The 21,414-nt window shown below is 38.0% G+C and overlaps 1 protein-coding gene across 2 annotated transcripts in view; it reads left to right on the top strand.

Annotated features, from left to right (window-relative positions):
* The window catches only part of LPP (LIM domain containing preferred translocation partner in lipoma), a 601,611-nt gene that overhangs the window by 141,039 nt on the left and 439,158 nt on the right, over positions 1-21,414 (top strand). For both annotated transcript variants that reach the window (XM_087818248.1, XM_016200064.2), the window contains one exon: positions 14,826-14,889. The gene's annotated coding sequence lies outside the window, so the exon portion shown is untranslated. The remainder of the gene's footprint in view (positions 1-14,825; positions 14,890-21,414) is intronic.

The following is a 21,414-nucleotide window of genomic DNA, read 5'->3' as shown; positions in this document are numbered from 1 at the left end:
ATTTTGCTCTGAGTTCTAATAATGTTGGCATTAAAGAGAAAAGCTTCAACAGTCATAATTTTCATTAAAAAAGTCTGATTCAGAAGAATTGGCTCATTTTACATTATTGCTTGGACTGGAGAAGAATCTGACATTTGGTATTTTCATAATTGAGAACATAACTTGCTGACTTAAAAAAAAATCACAACATTTTGTGCTTGGCCTTAGGTACCAGACTCGAGCTCTTTGAAAATAGGGGTTGTGTCCTTCTCGCCTTCTACCATCCTTTCCTCAAAACCACACACTAACTAGCACATAGAAGGTGGTTAAAGGGCATTTGTTGAGAAACAAAATAACTTTTAAAAAAGAGAAAGCTTGTGAAGCTACCCTGTATTTATGGTTGGGAGAGCGAAATATCCACCTTTATAAGGCATCCCTTTTCCTTAAGTCAGCCACCAAAAATAAAGAACATTGATCCAAGTGTTTACTTCTTGATTTAATTACCATTCTCATCAGGTGTCCCTGTCTGTTATGCTTATGATAAAAAAATCTTTTCAAAATGCTTACCCTCACCACCCCTCTGGGTAAGGGGAGGTCGAAAAGGATGCTGCTTGCACATTTTAATTTGCACCTCGTTTATATATGATATTTAAGAGCCTGAAGACTGGATTATCCTTATTTTTCCTCTTGTTTGATTCTTTCCAGCACCCATTTATACTAGGGGGGTTGTGGAATTAAAATGAAAGATGACTTTAAGCTTAGTTATATTAACTTTCCATTTGGGTCTTTTATTTTATCTGCTTCTTAATAATCCAGAGCCTCTGTGAACACATGACTTGCAGGCCCTCAGTCTTCTATTACTTCTACTCTCCTGATTCTTCCTTCTTCAGTACAAGCCCCCAGTCTGGGTGAAGGAGCAGGATTTGTGTGATGATATTATTTGGTCAAAGCTCTGTCCTGGAAAGTTCAAGAGCCTTTATGATTCCAGGTTAGGCTATAACTATAACTGATCCCTGAATCCAACTATGGCCAAGAACATGATGCCTTGGTCAGAGGCAGGTCTTATAGAATCTCTGATGGCTTTGTTGCTTGCTACTTCTAGAAAGAGGGCTTTGGGTCATATACATCCTTATTTCTAAGAAATATTTCAATCTTTGAAAATATTTGAATTTTTACCTACATAATACAAGGTAGGTAAAAATTCAGGGTAGGTGAAAATTTTCTTTCCGCAGAACTGAAGATCATGGAAACTCTTAGAAGTAGGTAGCTATACTAAGTGGAAAAAGGATTGGCCTTCAAGTCAGAAGACCTGTGTTTAATTCTCGGCCCTCGTACTTTCTAGCTGGGGATTCTAGACAAGTAACATATCATCTCTGAGCATTAATTTTTTTATATGCCCGAATTTGACAATATCTACTTCATAAGGTTGTTGGATGTTAATGTAAGTTGAGTACCTGTGTAGGGACTGATACTTAGACTTTGTAAACACTGAATGAACTTGTTTTCTCACATGTGCTTTTGCTAGTTATAGGCCAATAGCTATCTTCTGTCTTCATTTTGGAGTTGGAGGAGGAAGGCAGTGGGGCACTGTGTGGTAAAATCCACTTTAATTCTAGCGGTGAGAAAAAGAGCAGGGAAAATGTGGTGAGCGATTGCTTCTAAAATGCTCGGACTAAAAGCGCTTGATGGATTTGTGCCGGCTTCCCGGTAGACTCATCTCTATACTACTGCCCACAGAGCACAATTAATAGTTATTACTCAAGAAGGAACAAATGAAAAAAAAGAGAGCAGGCATAAAAACATCCTTTTATCTTTCTGATGATGGTCCTTTCTGCCAGGTCCGTGGAGCCATACCTGTGAATCATCCTGGGAAAGCACAGTGTGGGTGACTAGAAGGAAGATCTTGTGGCTTATTTCTTACCCACTTCCTGGGCTGGGGAAATGTCGAAGCTCATCTTTCTTATCTGCTGATGCCTTGTCAATATCCACCGCCGCTCACCGTGCATCTTCACAAACGAGGGCCTCTTTCTCACATCCTCGCGCGAAGTGCATCACTGTGTAGAGAGCCAGCACTTTCTGGGCAGAAGATGTTGTAAAGTAAAAGCAGAATGAAGTTAAGAGGGTGAGCATAGGGCCGTGGAGGACACTGGGGTAGGCATGACTCTGAGCATGAGCACAGAAACACTCACCATGTTTGTTCTGCGAGGGTATGGAATGAGTCACAGTTCTGCTACAGACTGGCCGCATGACCTTGGGGACCTCACTCTGATGCTACTAGAGTCCATCATGGGTCAAGTTTTGCCACTTGGCAGTCTTGAAGCTTACTCAGACCCTAAGGGCACTCAGTACATATGTCATCTCAGAGAGCTCTTTCTTAATCTCTAGCTAAAGTAGCACATCTCTCATCTCCCCATCACTTTTTCCTATTATCTTGTTTTATATTCTACACAGTATTTATGGTTAGTATGTCTTTGTTTTCTTTATGTACATTGCAAACACTTTTGCCGAGAGATATCTTAGGTATAATAATAATGACGATTTGCTGAGTGTTTATGCTAGGCACTGTACACAGGAAACTCAAATGAATTTGTTCATTTGGATTATTTTATTCTCTTTAATGGATTATTTATTTGTATCTTTATCTTCCTCTTGTCTTAGGATGTTAACTTTCTTTGTTTTTGTTTTTTAAAAATATATCTTTATTGATTTCAGAGAGAGGAAGAAAGAGGGAGAGAAAGAGATAGAAATATCAATGATGAGAGAGTCATTGATTGGCTGCCTCCTGCACGCTCCCGACTGGGGATCGAGCCCACAACCCAGCATGTGCCCTGACCGGGAATCAAACCAGTATCTCCTGGATCCAAAGCCGATGCTCAACCGCTGAGCCATGCCTGAGCCGGGCTCTTACTTTTTTTTTCAGTCTTCATCTGAGGATATTTTTTTCATTGCTTTCTAGAGAGAGTGGGGGAGAGAGCCAGACAGAGAAACATCAATGTGAGAAAGACACATCGACTGGTTGCCTCCCACAGATCCCCAAATGGGGCATGGGATCAAACCCACAACCCAGGTACCTGCCTTTGACTGGGAATTGAACCCATAACCCTTTGGTGCACAGGCTAACGACCTAACCTCTGAGCCACACTGGCCAGGGCAGGGTGTTAGCTTTCTAAAGGTGGGGACCGTATCTCGTTGTTGCCACTATATTCCCAGTTTGTAGAAGATTGCCCAGCATAGGAGAGGTACTTGCTCAGGAAATGGCTGCTTAGGGAGTGAATGGATCCTAGGAGATTATGATTTGGGAACTTGTTTATGTGGAAGGAGATAACAGTCTCTCTCATCCCCTATTCCATATATGTTCCAGAAGAATGTTCATTTTTATCTTTAGTTTAAGAGAGTGGGCAGGCTTAGGAATCTGATTAAGGATATGCTCTAGTGACCTTGGGTGCAGATGCACATCCTGAAGGTCTGGGAGAGAGGTACCTGAGTGGCACCTTAATCAGAACAAGTCATTTCTAAAGCCTTAAGTTTGGCATTTGGTGTGTTTGAAAATACAAGACCTATGACTGTGCCTTCTCTTGCGCATGTTATCAATGTGCGTATGTGAACCTTTTATTGTTGTGGACTTAGCTGGCAGTAACCATGGTGAGTAGACCTATCACACAGCATTTTTTTGAGTTAGTTTAAAATGCTGACAATTAAATATACAGTACTCTTTTAAGTGATCCATCAGTCTCCCTTGTTGTCATGGTGACCTGAGTATATTTAGAAATGTGACAAGTACACTGAGTTCAATTGCACTTTTGCCAAAATATAGTTTTGCAGCTAAAATTGAATTTCCTGATTGAAGATCCAAGTGCTGTTAAGGGGGTATGATCATTTCTATACATTATTCTGGAAGCATAACTTACATCATTCTATTAAGTAAAAGTCTTTTCCAGATAGTAAGATATTGGCACTTGAGGTAGTTGTACTTACAGTTGATGAAATATCATGAAATAAATGTGGCATCTTGTATTTTCCTTTAAAAATGAAATTAGGCCTTACCAATATAACTAGTTTAATTATTAATTCCTTTATATCTTTTTAAAGAAATTGTAGGCAAGTGTGCATGCATCTATTCCTCAATATTATATTTAATCCAAAGAATTTATCAGGAACCTCCTCACTCCTACTTGTAATCGAGTCTTAACAATATGAGGACTTTTTTTTTTTTTTTTTTTTTTGTCTGACTTTGGATTAACAAGCATCCTCATTTTTCTCCAACCTCATTCCTTCTGGGTTTTACATGAAGTGAAATAAAGAGATAAAGTGAACATGACTGTTTTCCCAAAGAAAGCAAAAGTAAAAGCCTTCTCTCTTGCCTAACCAGGAACATGGTTTCTGATTTGAATTTTCACTTCCCTGTGGTCCTTTGTCCTGTCACCGTAGTGCTGAGAATGATGTTGAGTATAAACTGCCTGCTTATTTGACACAGAGAGTTTAGGAACTTATGCAGAGGCTGGGTAAGACAAACTCTCTTCTCTTGAGGTGAGAAACAAACACTCCTGGATATTTTGGCTTCTCTGTTTTCATGGAGCTGAGTGCTTTCGCATCTGGGATAGACTTTTGAGCCCTTGATAATATGGTTAAACTATCTATTTTTTTCAGGTACATTGCAAACAATAGTAAGAGGCATCTTAGTTAGAATAACAATGAGTAAGATTTACTGAGTTTTTATTACTTGCTAGGCACTGTGTATATAGTAAGCTCTTTAACAGATCATTTTGCTGGAGCTACACAAGAATATGATGAGTAGGTCTTACTGTCAGTCTCATTTTGCATTTAAAGAAGTGGGTTAGAGAGATTTTGTATCTTTCCTAAGAGTATGTCTTGAGTAGTAGCAGAGTCTGGATTCTGCTCCAGGTGCCCTAGGTATCAGTGCCTTCCCCATAGAAGGCACACAGTAATTGTTGACTAAAGACCTACTCCATGGTGAGGTCATAGAGATGTTTCAGTGCTTCCAAATTCTCACTAAAGTGGCAGCTACATCAAGGTAAATGGGTAGCAGGATCTGAAAGTATAGCAGAGCCACTCTGTGTCTTTCCTAATGGCTTAGCACCACCAAAGAACATTAGTACTAGACGGGAAAGGAACATCCAGTCCAGTGCTTCAGCCTCAGGATCTCTTTATATTCTTAAACATGAATTTTTAGTTATATAGCTAATGATATTTATCATGCTAAAAATTATAACAGAAAGTTAAAGATATTTTTAAATGTAAAATATTTGTATAAAAATACTACATTTTCCAAAACAAACCCCCAAAAAAGTTATCGAGAAAAGTGGCAACTGGATTCTCACTTCTGCTTTCAATTTGTTGTGATATGTGTTTTGATTAAAGTTTAGGAAGAAAATCCAGAAAGGATTTCCAAAAAGGATTGGAAAAGGAAGGAGAAAGGAAGTAACTGTGGATTTTTTTCTTTGATACTACACCCAAACTAACAAATGGTAGTTTTCTAAAGTTCAGTTAAAATGTAAAATTTGAAATCAATAAACATTTTATACTCTGTTATGTTAAAATCTAGTGGTCTAATTATTACTTTGAATGGATCACCACCTATGATTCTGTAACATCAAGCATTGGCCATTTGGAAAATGCCTAGTTATGCAGATATTCCAAATTTTCACTTATTTTATTCTATAACATAGAAAAATTGTATTCATTGATACTACTACTAATTTCATCAAGAAAGTATTTTAAGTTTTAAGAAGATGTCAATTGTATAATAGTAGATGCATGATTTTCAAAATTTTAATTTTCACTTTAAAACTTGAATTTTATCATTGGCAACAAAAACTGTTAGTTGATTTTCTTGAAATGATAGACTTCCTTGCTTTATTTTTGAGAAAATATCCAACAAAACCAAAGTCTGAATGACCGTGGTTTGTCAGTCATTCTTTCAAATAAAAATGGTGTTCCATGCAAAGGGCTGATAACTCAGCTCTTAATTCAAAACAATGATCCTAGTGCATTTCTTGGAGACAGCCAGGCAGTTTGGGATTCAGCAGAAGTGCTTCATGCATACTTCCTATTTCATCACACGGACTATTAAGAAGATGTGTACTCAGGAATTGAGATTTAATGCTTTTTAATGCCTGAAGGGTAGTCTTAAGTGAAACTAGCTTGTGCACCCACCTTTACTGTGGGTGCTTGTTGGTGAAAAGTACAATGACTATTAGCACATTTCGGTGCCACTCGCTTGATATATATTAAAACCCGAACATTTTTCCCCATTATTGCTTTTCCACCATTAGTGTCAATGTCAACACATTAAAACAGGCTCATCACACATTAGTATTATGAACTTGCAGACCCTTGAAAAGTCTAGAGCTCCCCTTCCCCACCTGCCCCACATAGTTATCGACCTTGAGAACTACTGATCTAATCAGTCCTTCCATTTTCTAGAAGAGGAGAGATGGAAGAGACCTAACTAAGACACCACCACTTAGTGGGGGAGCTGGAGCAAGAATCCAGTTGTTATTACATTCTTCTTTTTTTTCTTTTTCCTTTTGATTTTCTGCTTCAGTTTCAGGAGTTTTAAGGTGGATGTTTCTGAACATTTTTGGGTGAAAATTGAACTCACTGGGAAAGAGTTCCCTATTTTTTGTATATTAAACACTTTGCATATTTTCCCTCCTCCGCCCTTACCAGTGCACCACTGCTCTCTCTTCTGTTCTTAGTAGTAACCACTGTTGCCTTTTTAGACAAAAAATGCTTTGTCTCAGCTAAGGCTGGGAAGTAGAAGGAGGATTTGACTGTTTGATCATTTTTTGATTTAAAATTCCAGCTTTGTGGGAGGAAAACAAATCAGTGAGTTTGGGTTGAAGCGGCCACTTCCTTCTTCACCGAGATTAGTTAAAAGTCACAGGAAGGGAAATTGTACATACAACCGTTATCTTTCATATCCCTACAAGTTGCTGGACAGTGACCCCCTATCCCCCAATTTCCTATTAAACTTTTCTCTCTCTTTTTTCTTCCCTGTGGGAAGAAGGGAGATTGCCCAATAAAAATTGCTCTTAATTTTGCTTTTGCTTATGTCAATATTTTAAGTGATCTGTTTTCTTCAGTAAAAACTGGTCGGACTATAAAATCATAATGAAGAATGCTGAGAAAAGCAAAAGAACCAGACCCAGATATTACACTTTCTCTTAATATCTATCTCCTGTTTCAGAGTAGGTTTGGGAGAGGGGGATTTGGATCTCGGAAGGGGCTGCAGTGTGTGGAAATGACTAAATCTGGCAAACCATGGGAGTAGGCTTGCAGGCTCTCTAGTGTATTGTTTTCTCATTTTCAAATAAATTGGATGTTCTTTTGTAATATCTCATTTTGCTTTTCTTATTTCTCACCCACCATTGGATTGCTTTTTCTCACCTGTGAGCTTTTGGGGTTAAATTTTGTTTTCTAACATTCTTCTGATTCTTTCTCTATGTCTGTCTTGGTCGCCTAAAAGTGCGATCTGACTTGTCCTTTGGTGACCCCTGTGCATTGGTTCTCCCCTAAACCTAGGCCTTTGGTGACTTTCCTTTCCTTCCCCCAAATGGACGTTTCCTGCCTTTAGTTATCTGCAAACCGTTTAGTGTTTCTTTCTTTCTTAGACTTCTAGTTATGATTTTTCCTCACTGTTTATTAAGCCCACAAGTTTCCTAGCAGCAGTTCTGTTTTAACTCTTTAAAATGTGTTTTCTGCCTCCTCTAAACTTCTGGAGCACGGGGACTGTCCTGTGCTTGATGCATTGTAGGTGCTCCAAGGATGCATGGGATGAATGTTATACTTATCTAGAGTCTCTTCTTCAAAGGGCATTCTTCACAGTTTTGTCTAGAGACCTGAGCTACTGTTTATCTCTCAATATTGGGCAGCTAATCTCTGAAACACACAACTGCGATGGTCCTTCTTCTAAGGCAGACTCCCTCCTACTGCCAGGATGTCACACATGCCTTCCCTGACAGATGGCCATTTAGCCTCTACTTCAACACTTCCAGTTCTTTGTGAGGCAATTTGTTCTACTGCTGGGCAGCTTCTGGTTTAAAGTTTTCCTTTTCATTGCTCTGAAACTAGCGTTTCCATTTTCTCAGCCCTAATGGTCTATTGTTATTATGAATATTATTTTTAATCCTCACCTGAGGGTATTTTTTCCATTGCTTTTTTTCACAGAGAGTGGAGCGGGGAGAGAGAAAATCAATTGGTTGCATCCCGCAGGCACCCCAAGCAGGGCTGGGGATGGAGCTGGCAACTGAGATACGTCCCCTTGGCCGGAATCAAACCTGGGACCCTTCAGGCCACAGGCTGATGCTCTAACCACTGAGAAAACCAGCTAGGGCTCAACCCTAATGGTCTAGATTGTGGATTTTGCAAAAGTATAATATGGCTTATACATGACACATCCTCAGATACTGGAAGGTAGCTGTAATTCCTCCATTCACTTCCTCCTTCAGTATTTTTCTTACTACTTACATCCCAGGAGTTAAAAAAAGTTTGCATGCTGATATTTTTTGTGCCTTCCCTATTTCTACATCACTCTCTATATTGCCATCATTCCATCCAACTATAAGTCCTCAATAAAGCCCACTCTTTTTCTCTGTTAGATACTGAGAATAGTATGAGTTTGTGGGTCTAAAAGCTGTGATATAAATTCTAGTACCATAACTTACAAGGTGTGTGAACTCAATCAGATGACTTAATCTCTCTAAGCCTTGGTTTACTCAGATGCAAACTTAACATGGTTTTCTTGACCAGTAATGTTTTTCTCTGCATAAATTTTCTCAACTCCTGCCTACATTTCAACACATGAGTTCAACCTTTATTATTATTTCTGTGAAAAGCATTTTTTTCACTCTTAAATGGGTTAAGGATGACTGGTCATTGCAGATTACTTAACTCCTCAATGAACCCCTCACTTAGCTTTTAGAATCATTTAGTCGAGCAGTACATTTTCAAAATTAAATGTTCAGTTAATTTCAACCCAACTAACATTTACCAAGCATCTAATTATATGACATTCATTTGTGGTAGGCAGTTAGACAGACATGAGCAGAGCAAGGATGAATGACCAGGTACAGAAGGTCACAAAGGCAGAAAGCCCTGGGTGCCTAGCAATGGGCAAAACTAGGAAAACAAGGACCTCACCCCCAGGGTAACCTTTCCTCCCCTAACATATTGCTGTTCATACAGTTTAAACCCACTTACCTTTCATATCATTCGTCATGGGATTCGGACCCTTCCCTGACCTTTCCTACCCCGGTATGTTGGTAGTCATGCGGGTTAGATCCCCTTAGAGTGGGAACAAACAAGGAGGGGCAGAGAATAGCCCTTAAGCGTTAAACCCCAGGACAATGAAGTTCTGACCTGCATCAAATATATCTAAGTCTCAGTTGTGTTTCAGCTCCAGGCCCTGAAAAGCAGCAAAATCAGACAAGGGACACCAGGCTGACACCAGGACCAGCTACATTGACTAAAAAAATCCCTGCCCTGGTGCTCACCAATCAGTAGAGATCAGGACCCTGAAAGAACACACTTGGAGAGCTGATGAATATTTATTGACATTCTCCCCTGAGACCTCCAGATAACGACCCTCTAGACTGAGGACCCAGTGTAGCTCTCTCTCCCCACAGGCACATTTTCTTTGCCTCTCTCTCCTAAGTTCCAAGGGCCCTGCTTTTGCCTTTGGTAACTTGTTTCCTGAGTCCATTTCTTCTACAGCTCACTTCTACCTCTGTGGCTTTCCAAATAAACTCTCTCTTACAGCTTGAGTCTTGACTCTGAATTCTTTCTTAGCCAGAACTCAAGTACCGAGGTTGCTGAACTGAGGTCTGGTCTGGCTCCATTCATCTAACACCTGGTGCCGTTTTTATTTTTTCACTGCCATCACATTGATCTAGATGCCGCAGAAATTACACAGAATGATTTTTACCTTTGTTCATGTATTCATTCAATAAACGTTTTCTTGAGCACCTACTAATGACCATATTCTGGATTTGGGGTTTGGATTTAAGAAACTGAGTTAGATAAGATTTCTCTCTTCAACATATACAAACAAACAAAAATGATAAGATACAGTGGTAATTTTAGTGATCTAGATATGGAACCAGGCATTGTGGTAGTTTTCAAAAAGGCTGCTTCACCAAATCTTTCTGGATCAGGAAAACCTTCGCAGCAGGAGAGATGCTTGAAGGTTAAGTAGGGTCTTAGAGTCCACTAGAAAAATAAGACCCATACTCCCATACTGAGTTTGGTTACGTTTGGTTATAAAGTCATTTTTGTGAAAACCAACCTCTGTGTTCCAAAGTTCCATGTGTTACCCCTGACCCCCTGATCCCCACCCTGCAGTTCCATGCATGCAACATTTTTTATTTTTCTGTTTAGTTTAGGGGCCATAGATTAACAGAATAACTGAAAGATAGGTGTGATGATATTATAGGCTCGCTTTTGAGACATAATTACTGCATGAATGCATATATCCGTATTCCAAAGTAGGAATTATAACCTACGTACATAAACATAATCTCATGATGGTAGGACACATTTCAAAGTTTTTTTTATCCGTTATTTCATTTACTTCTTATAGCATAGCTTAGTGCTTGGTTTCCTGAGTGTTTTAAGCACATTTACCGATAGATATTAGCACAAGAATTAGCACTGAATAATTATGTATAGAGGATTTGAAAATAATTTTTCTTTCTTTATTCCAAAGTAATCATGCTATGTTTTCTGAATTTATTTACATCCCCAAAGCAGGAATCTAGGAAAGAGTCTTTTTACCATTCTTTATGTCAGCTTTGTCACTTGTCAAATGGGAAGATTGCTACTATTACTAACAATAACACCAATTTTACCTTACTGGATTGAGGTGGGGAGTAAAATCATTAATCTGTATGAGAGCAAAATGTGTATAACTGGTCACAGTTGTAAATACACAATGTACCTTTTGAGTGATTAGATTGTCCGCTACTCAATCAAGGTGTATTCACCTTAATTAATTATTTTTTTACCTGTTTCTCCAAACTTTATTTTTTTAAATTTATTTTTTATTGATTTCAGAAAGAGAGAGAGAGAGAGATAGAAGCATCAAGGATGAGAGAGAATCATCAGTTAGCTGCCTCTTGCATGCCCCCTATTGGGGATTGAGCCGGAAACCCGGGCTTGTGCCCTGATCGGAATTGAACTGTGACCTCCTGTTCATGGGTCGATGCTCAACCAACTGAGCCACAACAGCCAGGCATCCAAACTTTCTGAGGTAGTTTCATGTTTACTCTCTTCTGTTTACCCCAAAGTGACTGCTGGCAAGTGCTGTATATTCAATAAGCACTTGTTGATTTTTTTTTTTTTTTTAAGGTGCTACTCATATTTTTGCTTAGGATTCCTAAAACCTATTATTTAATTTCTAGATTATAAGTTCTTTTGATAGAATCCTTATAAATATCACACGAAGAAGGTGAACATTACCTTTAGACCAAAGCAATTTACTTTTCAAAAATCTGATTAATTTCAACACAATCAGTGAGCATGTCAGAAGATCTCAGTGCCTCTGATAGATGCTGACAGGTGAGGAAATTAAAATCAGGAAGGGAAGCAATTAAATACTGGCAAACATTACCTTAATGAGGCAACCAAATCATTCATAAGCCATGGAATATGTTGTATTCATGATAAGTATCTTAGGGTGGCAGGTGAGAGGGTGCATGTAAAAATGTTCTTCATAGAGGGTTTGATGATGGCAGTGGAGGACATTCCGTTTGTCACCTCATGCCTCTGTCCTAATCTAACATTTCAATTGCATTTGGGGACAGATGTTGAATAATCATGCTTAAGATTATGACATTGTTTAATTTAAACAAATCTTAGTGTAAACAATCCTTTTACCAACACCTTCACTACCACGTAAAACTTACCAAAATGCACAAAGCCTAGACAGAATAAGTTCTGGCCTTTTCACAGTGGTTTAGGGATAACCATGGTCAAGACCTATGAAAAGGGAAACAGAAAAATGTATGTTTAATGCAAACTTTAATTAAAAATATTTGGGAATTATAGGGCGAAGGGCAGAACCCAGGTCCTCAATCCACATGCTGCAAGTATTGTTTTCAAGGTAATACCTCCTATTCAGAAAGCACATTCAGGACCACAGGGCTGAGGAGCTATCCATTTATGGGATTAGTGGGAGTATTAACAGTGTCTATCATATTTCACATTGGTATAATAGCACTCATAAGATATAAAGCATTCAGAGGCATTTATACATTGGTGTCAGCAATCTAATGCCAATTGGTTGGAATTTTAGTTCATAATGTTATAATCATCATCTTAGAGTACTATTGCTTAAAAATTATCTTAGAGTACAGTGGTCTATTCAAGAAGTAGCATGGTGTGTGTAAAACCTGTTGAAACATGTCTTTCTGTGCTTTTCATTTCTCACATTCTATTTGTTTTTAATTCTCCATTGTTTTTCTTTCCACTCTCATTTTTATTTCCTGCTTTCATTTGTTTCCTCCTGTGTTCCCCAAAATGTAGTAGAAATGCTCAGTTATTCTATATTAGCCCCAACTAAGTATGGTGAGTCTTGCTTTTACATATATTCTAATTAATAGGTGGGAGTTTTGTAAGTTAGAGGTTGATTGCACAGGTTTTTTTGTTTTGTTTTGGTTTGGTTTTTTTTTTTGGTTGAAATTGCTTCTGGAGATGAGAACCTTTTTCTTTGGAGAGGATGAGTGGTTTAACAAAGGATGCAGACATGCCAGGTTCTGGTTCAGCAGTCACAAAATACACAGAGGCAGCCAAGGATACTGGCTTCATTACCAAGATACTGGAGTGGGATTTGTGAGTTGTCCCAGATGTCTTTCTGGGTCTAGTGGAGATCTCCATTGCATTAGGAAACACTCAGTAGTTACTGAGGACACAATGACACTAGAATCATGTGAAGAGGGCTGGTGAACTTCTTAGCTGGAAGGCTTCAGCTTTTCTACTGCTTAAGATGAGACTTACTGATGAAGGCCTCTTCACGAAAATCTAATGGTATCAATTTCTGTTGTTTCTGTGGCTTGTGCTTTGCGAACTTGCACAAGGATGTTGCATCTTTGAAACCTCACTGGGGAGAGCTGAGAAAGTGTTCATGGTAACCCTGCATCAAACCCTCCTTCTGCATCAGCTTAGTAATGTGTTACCTTCTGGTTAGACCACAGATGTGAAGTCTTCTCTCTCTCCTTTCACTTGCCAGTGAAGCAGGGACTCAATACTAAATGTGTGTTGGTGCCTTGACAGTTGAGCTCTCTGTGGTATATACTAATTTTCCCTTTCCCTCCAAGTAGAGCACTCCCAAGTGGGAGGCTGCACCATGAGTGGGAGGGTCCTTAGATCGTTTTGGTGTATGATGTACAAGGTTACATTTTTATCTCTTTCACTTTAACCATGTAATCTTTGAACTCTGAATTCCTTATTGTTAAAATTGGGGTAAGTAAGTCTCTTTGGGATTATAATGAGGATGATTTGAAATAAAACAGTCATGCAATATTTTTCATAATACAAAGTTTAATGTTAAAAGATGATTAATGTTTTGATTTTGGTGGCATATAGCAAGAATTTCTTGTAGTTCACGTATCAACCATGTTCTATTCTTCATCTGACTTGAGTCCTATATGAAAATAGGATATATTACAAAAACTTCCCAGAGGTCTTATCCTTGTCAGTAAATCTATGCGTTACATTAAAACAAATATTTTCATTGCCATCCTGTTGGAAGCACCATCTCTCTGGACCTGAGGCACATTATAAACACAAACTTTAAAAGGACATGAAATACACCTGCAGTCTTTTACTCCAAGTAGTATCTCTTGCTTTTTGGGGTTAAGGAGTCGCTTGATTTTTAATTTGAGGCTTAGCCTTTTGAAACAAAAGTTCTTTGGGCTCTTATTAGCTGAGGCCATGTGAGATTGCCATAGACAGATGTTGTGGTATTTTAAAATGAGGGGCACAAAATACCCCATCCAGAGACATTTTCTAGCATTGTGTGCTTATGATATCGTTCTTTGATCATAAACACATAGGCTCATAGGAAGAAACATTATAGTTGTGAGTACCACCACTGTCCATATCTATCGGTATGAAACAATGGAGGAAAATCTTCCAAATAACCTTTAAGTGAGCTTGGCTATGAAGTAGATATTACAATCTTTATTTACATATAAAGAAGGTGACACTCAGGTGGTTTAAGTAACTTGCCTAAGGCCATTGGTAAGGGGGAAACAAGTTTGACTAGCTCTAAATCCCTTGTGTGTGTGTCCTACTTCCTCATGTATATCAGATAGCTAGTTTTATTTTATTATTCCCCCTTCCACCATGCCTAGTGGATCAAGTCAGTGAGCTGTTTGTCTGTGTTTTTCCAACATAATACCTCAGAAGAAACTGAGGGATAAAGGAAAAAGACCACTAGACCACAGGGTTCAAACTCACACCCTGTTGCGTACCATACTATGTAGTCTTGGCAAGTTACCTACTTTTTCTGAACTCAGTTTCCACATCTGTAAAATGAGAACAGTAACACCCTTTTCACATGGTATTTGTGAAGTTAACTGAGAGAGATGTTTGTCCCTTCCCATCCTCTCTATCCCTCTGTGAGCTTCTGTTTCCTCACCTATGAAGTCAGTAGAATAATCTCTTTGCTCTTCTTCATCAGGTTGGTGTTGGGTGAAATGAAATAATGAATGTGAAAATGTTTTGCAAAACAAGAAACCGTTCTGTAGATATAAGAGTTTATGATTATTTATAAATAATATAGTTTAGTACCTAGGAGTAACTTTTACCTAATCTTTCATTTTCAGACACCAGCATTGCAGTTTGCTGAATCTTTGTGTCCACTGACCATTCCAAGAGCTATTATCTGAGGTAAGAGAGGACTGGTTTCATGCTTATGAACTGCTAATGGGCATCTTAGCCAATAATATTTAAGGTTGATTTCACTCCCAACAGAAGAAACACAAAGGTCTTTCATGAGCACCAAAACTGAAAAATGGCCAAGACCATGAACTGCTGTTCTTTTACGTCTTCTTGATTTAATTTTTTCTTTCCATTCTTAGCCCTTAAGGTTTAACACCAAAAACTGAAAAATCTGGGCCATGCAGCAAATTCAGATTTAATGAGTATTTAAGCGTCTGTAATATGCCATGTACTAGGATGTCCTTATCTTCTTGTATGCCCAGATAGTACGTGGCAGGAGAGCTTTCTCTCATTTCCTGGCTCCTTTTTGAGTGTGTTTTTCATGACAGGAGGCTGCCACTGTTACCTGGTTCTGTAGGGGCCAAACTTTACTAATTAGGTCCATCATCATCTCTTAGCTGCCCAAAAAACATCTCAAAAACACATAATCCAACTTCATGGCAACAAAAAAAATTCCTAAGAATAAGAAAATGAGTTAGAGTGTTTTGAAACGCAGGACCCCTGATATCTGCATGCCATTCTCCTGGGGGACCGGCGTGAAAGAGATTGGCCTTTCACAGAAGGATGCATTCTTCTCGAGTTTGTCCGGAAAATGGAGGCCAGAAAAAAAGGAAGAGAAGCATGATAGTCATATAATTTGCAGAATGTGAATTTTCACCTACCATTAACCCATTGATTTCTGCACTTCCAGGTTCACTCTGCTATATTCTGTGTCATCGGTTAGAAGTCTTAGGCAAAACAGAGGTGAAGTAGTCAATATGTCATTCCTAACTGCAGGATTTGTAGGATAGCATCTTTGTGGAAGATCTGATATCAACATAAAAATAACATAGACACTTTTTCTGCTGAATATTTCGATAATTCCTTTGTTATGTTATTTTCATGATCTTGAACTTGTAACATGACTTTAGTTACATAAACCTTGAAAAGAAGTGAAGTTTATTGGTATTGCCCCATATTTGTAGGACTTAGTGATTTAGAATTAAGTGGAAATTATGGTGTTACATTAATACGGTTTTTAAGGCTAATATTCACCATACACACTGAATAAAACACGTCATGTACAAATAAGGTGGGTGATAGATGGACGGTGAAACTCCTCTCTAATTACAGCCATTTGTGTTGGTTAGATTTTATTCTCATGACTACAAAAAGAGGGTTACAAGAAATGGTAGTGGCTAAAAGTACAGGAATGGCTCTTGCCTGTCATTTGGTCCCTCTATAGTCCATAAAATACCCCTGAAAAAAACTTCTTTTTCATGTATTTCATGTATTTTCATGGATAAATATATCAGAAAAGAATGTACTGTAGACTTGTAATATAGCAGGTTTTGATAGCTCTGTTAGGCAGAGGTCTAACTTGTTCATTTAGAAACTGCAGTTATTATATTAACTTTTCTCCAAATGTTAATTGTCAAATATTAATAGAACAAGCTTTGAAAAGTGGTTAACTGTGTCCCCCCTCTTCCCACTGAAACCCGTTTTGAAACTACAAAGAGGAGTTTAATAAAGCCTGGAAAAATGAAAAATTGCTCATGAGAAAGAGGGTTTTCCTATCTACCCATCTATCACTGTATCTATCTATCTATCTATCTAGCATCTATCTATCTATCTATCTATCATCTATCTATCTATCATCTATCTATCATCTATCTATCTATCTATCTATCTATCTATCTATCTATCTATCTATCTATCTATCATCTATCTATCTATCTATCTATCTATCTATCTATCTATCTATCTATCATCTATCTATCTATCTATCTATCTATCATCTATCATCATCTATCTATCTATCTATCTATCATCTATCATCATCTATCTATCTATCTATCTATCTATCTATCTATCTATCTATCTATCTATCTATCTATCTATCTATCATCTATCTATCTATCTATCTATCTATCTATCTATCTATCTATCATCTATCATCATCTATCTATCTATCTATCTATCATCTATCTATCATCTATCTATCATCTATCTATCTATCTATCTATCTATCTATCTATCTATCTATCTATCTATCTATCTATCTATCATCTATCTATCATCTATCATCTATCTATCTATCTATCTATCTATCTATCTATCTATCTATCTATCATCTATCTATCATCTATCTATCTATCATCTATCTATCATCTATCTATCTATCATCTATCTATCTATCTATCATCTATCTATCTATCTCTATCTATCTATCTATCTATCTATCTATCTATCTATCTATCTATCTATCATCTATCTATCTATCATCTATCTATCTATCTATCTATCTATCTATCTATCATCTATCTATCTATCTATCTATCTATCTATCTATCTATCTATCTATCATCTATCTATCTATCATCTATCTATCATCTATCTATCTATCTATCTATCTATCTATCTATCTATCTATCTATCATCTATCTATCATCTATCTATCTATCTATCTATCTATCTATCTATCTATCTATCTATCTATCTATCTATCTATCATCTATCTACCTATATCATCTATCTATCTATCATCATCTATCTATCTATCATCACCTACCTCTGTATGCCCTCTGTATTTTGGAGGTGGGTGCTAGTGGGGAGGGAAGGGTAAAAACTGCAAAAACTTCTTAAATAGCCTTTGGAAGGCATGCTGTAGAATTTAAAACAATCCTGTGGTAATAATTGGTATTAGTGGCAGTAAAGAAGAGAGAATAACAGTTTAAATAAATAATTAGACTTGACAGTAGATGTGTCAACAGGTACCCATTTAATGAGTGTAATCACTGTTTTTCTCTGCTCTTAACGTTGATCCACTGACTGTGGTGTGTTCCCTGTCCCGTTTCCAAACCAAATCTATTTAAAGCTGCAGTTCATGGAATCTGAAACAGTATACTGTGTTTACTATTTAGAGCTGATACCCAATGTTCTTTAATAGGCAAGATCAGTACTTCAGCAAGAACAGGCTTCTGGCCTCCTGCAGACTGATGATTATTCCTGTTTTCCATAGTGTGATTCATGAGCAAGGATGAATAATACCCAATTAATTCTCATGGACTTGTTTATATTACTAGAGTGACTTGTTTATTACAATTTGATGGAATGACCCTAGTCTACCTTAAATCAAATTAATCAGTTATTGTTTTCTGAGGTAGAGGTTGAGGCAGTAGTTTTAAATTTTTTATTTTATTTTTTTAGTTACCCGGATATGATATCATTGTTTTGGGGAGTTAAGCAGCATGTTTTATATTATGGTATATGAGCCAGAAGTCATGAGAATCTTAATTCTAATCCCAGCTCTGGCAATGTCACCTTGGGCAAGTCACTTTATCTCTCCAGGGTCCATTTCAGCATCTCACAAAAGATAGAGTAGGACCGTTTGGTTGTGGCATTACTTCTAGTCAAATGTCCTATTGTCTGTGATTTTATTTCTTAGCCCATCTTTCCTCCTCCTGCTGCCGTTTTCCCAAAGTCATAGGGAAATTCTATTACTCTACTAGAGAGCCTGTGTGAAAATAGTTTACTTTTCTATTTAGTTTTTGAATCTTTTACATATTAGAAAAGCAGTTAGAGATTTGAATTATATACTATGATTGGACATTTGTGTGTTGGTCATCCAGTGATGTTCAATTTCTGGTTAGAAAGAGAGAGAAATTCATCTTTCTCCATGTTTCTCTACTCTGTAATCTGGTCTCATTCTTAGAGGATCTGGTGCACTTATCCACTGGTAACATCATTTTGTTCTTTGTTCTGTTGTTTGACTTTTCCAGGTTGAGTCATTGACTTTTAAGGAGAGGTCAGAATGTCAGAGCCAGGGAAGACTTTAGGAATCAATCTAGCCAAATTCTCTCATTTCAGAGATAGAGATTTTGGGTCAGGGAGGAAATCCAATTTATCTAAGGTATTAGTGACAGATCCTGGACTAGAATTCTTTCTTCTGATTTTATAGTTGTACCTCTATTTTAGGAGAGAATTCTTCCTATAAACTGTCCTTTCTCAACCCAGTAAATAAAGGGCCATTTTCTTTCAGGCAAAACCAGTGTCAACGCAGGTATGTGAGATGTCCTTAAAATACAAATGGATTCTAGGCATCTTCACTAGTCCCTTGGGGCAGGGGAATAGAGGATTCTGGCTGACTTCTCTCCGTGTTTACTAGGAGAATATGGATTCCCCTGCAGTCCTTTCTGTAATAGATTACTTGACCCTGACATCACCACTGTTTCCTCCACCTGTCTTCTGGTCTTCTGCTCTTTTCTGATTCAATGAATGATAAGAAGCTGAGGATGAGCTCCTAGCTGGCTATTTGCTGTGCATAGTTGGAAACATCAATAAAGAGAAGACAGATGAAGGATTAATAATCAAGAGGACAGGAAAATAATAGCCAACACAGTGAAATCTAGTTCAGGGCCTGCAATTCCCAGTTGCTGTGCTACACAAGATTAATAGCAGCATCTCTCACTCTTTCAGGCTTTCTTTCTGCCTTGTTCTTGTGGGACTGGGCTGGGACCGAGGAGCAGCTGGAATGATCTTTGCCAAAACCAAACTCATGTTTTCATGACATTTCCAGGTCCAAAGAAGAAAGTAGTAATTACCCATTAGTTAGAAGATAACTTAGAGGCCACTGGATGTAAACACTAATCATAGCCCTCCTAATACTGAGATACAGGGTGTGGAAATCATTGTACTGTGCCTGAGGTTCAAATTCTGCCTCTAATTAACTGTCTATGACTTTGGTGAAGGGATGCTCTTCTTTTGAACCTTAGTTTCTCCATGATGAGATAGGAGAAAGAGGAGGGTGGAATAGCGGAGGGCAAAGGTTTCACCAGCCTCGATTTTCATGAGTCTCTGATTTGCTCAAGGTCCCAAAACAAGTTTATAGCCAAACCTCATCTTGAATTTAGAACCCCTCTCTCCGTTTGGTTTTTAAGTTATCATTGTGATAACGTGCACTGCTCATACTTTCTAAATCACGTGTTTGCATCTGTCAGCCTTGTTTTATTAAATAAACTTTTTCTCCCTCAGTTGACAAGTCCCTCTCTGTAAAAACAAAACTTGCCTAGTGCCATTGTTCTTAATTTGCATGCGTGTGCGTGTGTGTGTGTGATTGGGAGAGGATTGTGGAGTCTTTGGAAACTCATATATGAATCCTTGAAATAGTTAGAAAATGCACAGGTACATAGAATGTTTATAATTTCAGTTTTGTAGACCTTTTGAAGGCCATAAGTAGGCTCTAGGCTAAGCAAAAGACATTTTAATGTGGGAAGTCAGAGGTGACATTTGTGTAACATACATTCCCTTTGCTGTGGGATTTTTCCCACAGTCCACCTTTTTTTCTACTCTGGGTCTCAGCCCTATTTATGAGCATGACTGTGGACTCTTATTTGTCTCAAACTGTTGAGTGATGTTTTACTACTGAAACTCCTATCCTACTTGCTTCATTCATTCACTCACTCAAATTACTTATAACATAGAATCTGCTAACTGTTGGCCATTTTAATACATTATTTCATTTAATCTCATAAACTAGATAATTATTTTTCCCATTTTTCATATTCAGCAACCAAGATCAGAGAGGTTGAGTAATTTGCCCAAAGTCATACAGCTAATAAATAGCACACTCTGGATTTAAATCTGGATCCACTCCCAAATATGTGAGTACCTGCAGGGATAATACCGAATATGAATGGGAGAAATGAAACAATTTTATAACACTTAGAAATCAATTATATGATAGTGAATTAATTAAATACTTATCTGGCACCTCAAGGCAGAAAAAGGAGTGTTGGACAGTTGTATAAAATGTGTTATAAATAACTCCTGCTTTTCCTTTTGTAAAACTTCTATCAGGTTAGTGGTCTCAATTTCCCCATTTTTGTGAGATGAGGAGACAAAGAGTGTCTAGGGTCATAGTGCCCTGATCATGCTGTGAGTTATCAACTGAATTGGAATTTTAATTCTTTGGGGAATCCATTTGTTGTTTTCTCTCTGTTTTATTGAGCGTGGGATTTTTAACAGAGATAGACTTCTGACCATGCATAAATCAGCACAAATGCAGATGTGAGCCGCTAGAATGTGGATCGTGCCAAAATGTAATGACTGCCACATGTGTGAAGCTAATGCTCAATGCTTAACGGCCCACTGTATGTGGGAGCCATGAGAGTGCAAGCTGGTGTCAGAGATGGAAGGCCTCGGAGTTCATCAGGGGCAATGCCTTCACCCTGCAGATGGGGACCAGGAGGCAGAACAAGAGCCAGACTTCATACCTGCACTCTATTGTCATGTCTACTTTTTAGATTTTCTATCTTCTTTTCACTTCTACTCACACTAACAGGCAGATAGACCTGAATTGGGAAAACATTGTATTAGCTGCGTGACCTCGCATCCATTACTTGTTTTCTTTGGGTCTCAGTTTTGTTGTCTGTAAAGTGGAAATCATACTTGACTGACAGGGCTCTTGTTAAGATAACTGAAACACCTTTGGGC

The sequence above is a fragment of the Miniopterus natalensis genome, chromosome 6 (assembly GCF_054644295.1).
Source record: "Miniopterus natalensis isolate mMinNat1 chromosome 6, mMinNat1.hap1, whole genome shotgun sequence".
Classification (NCBI taxonomy): domain Eukaryota; kingdom Metazoa; phylum Chordata; class Mammalia; order Chiroptera; family Miniopteridae; genus Miniopterus; species Miniopterus natalensis.
This window is presented reverse-complemented; position numbering and strand designations above follow the sequence as displayed.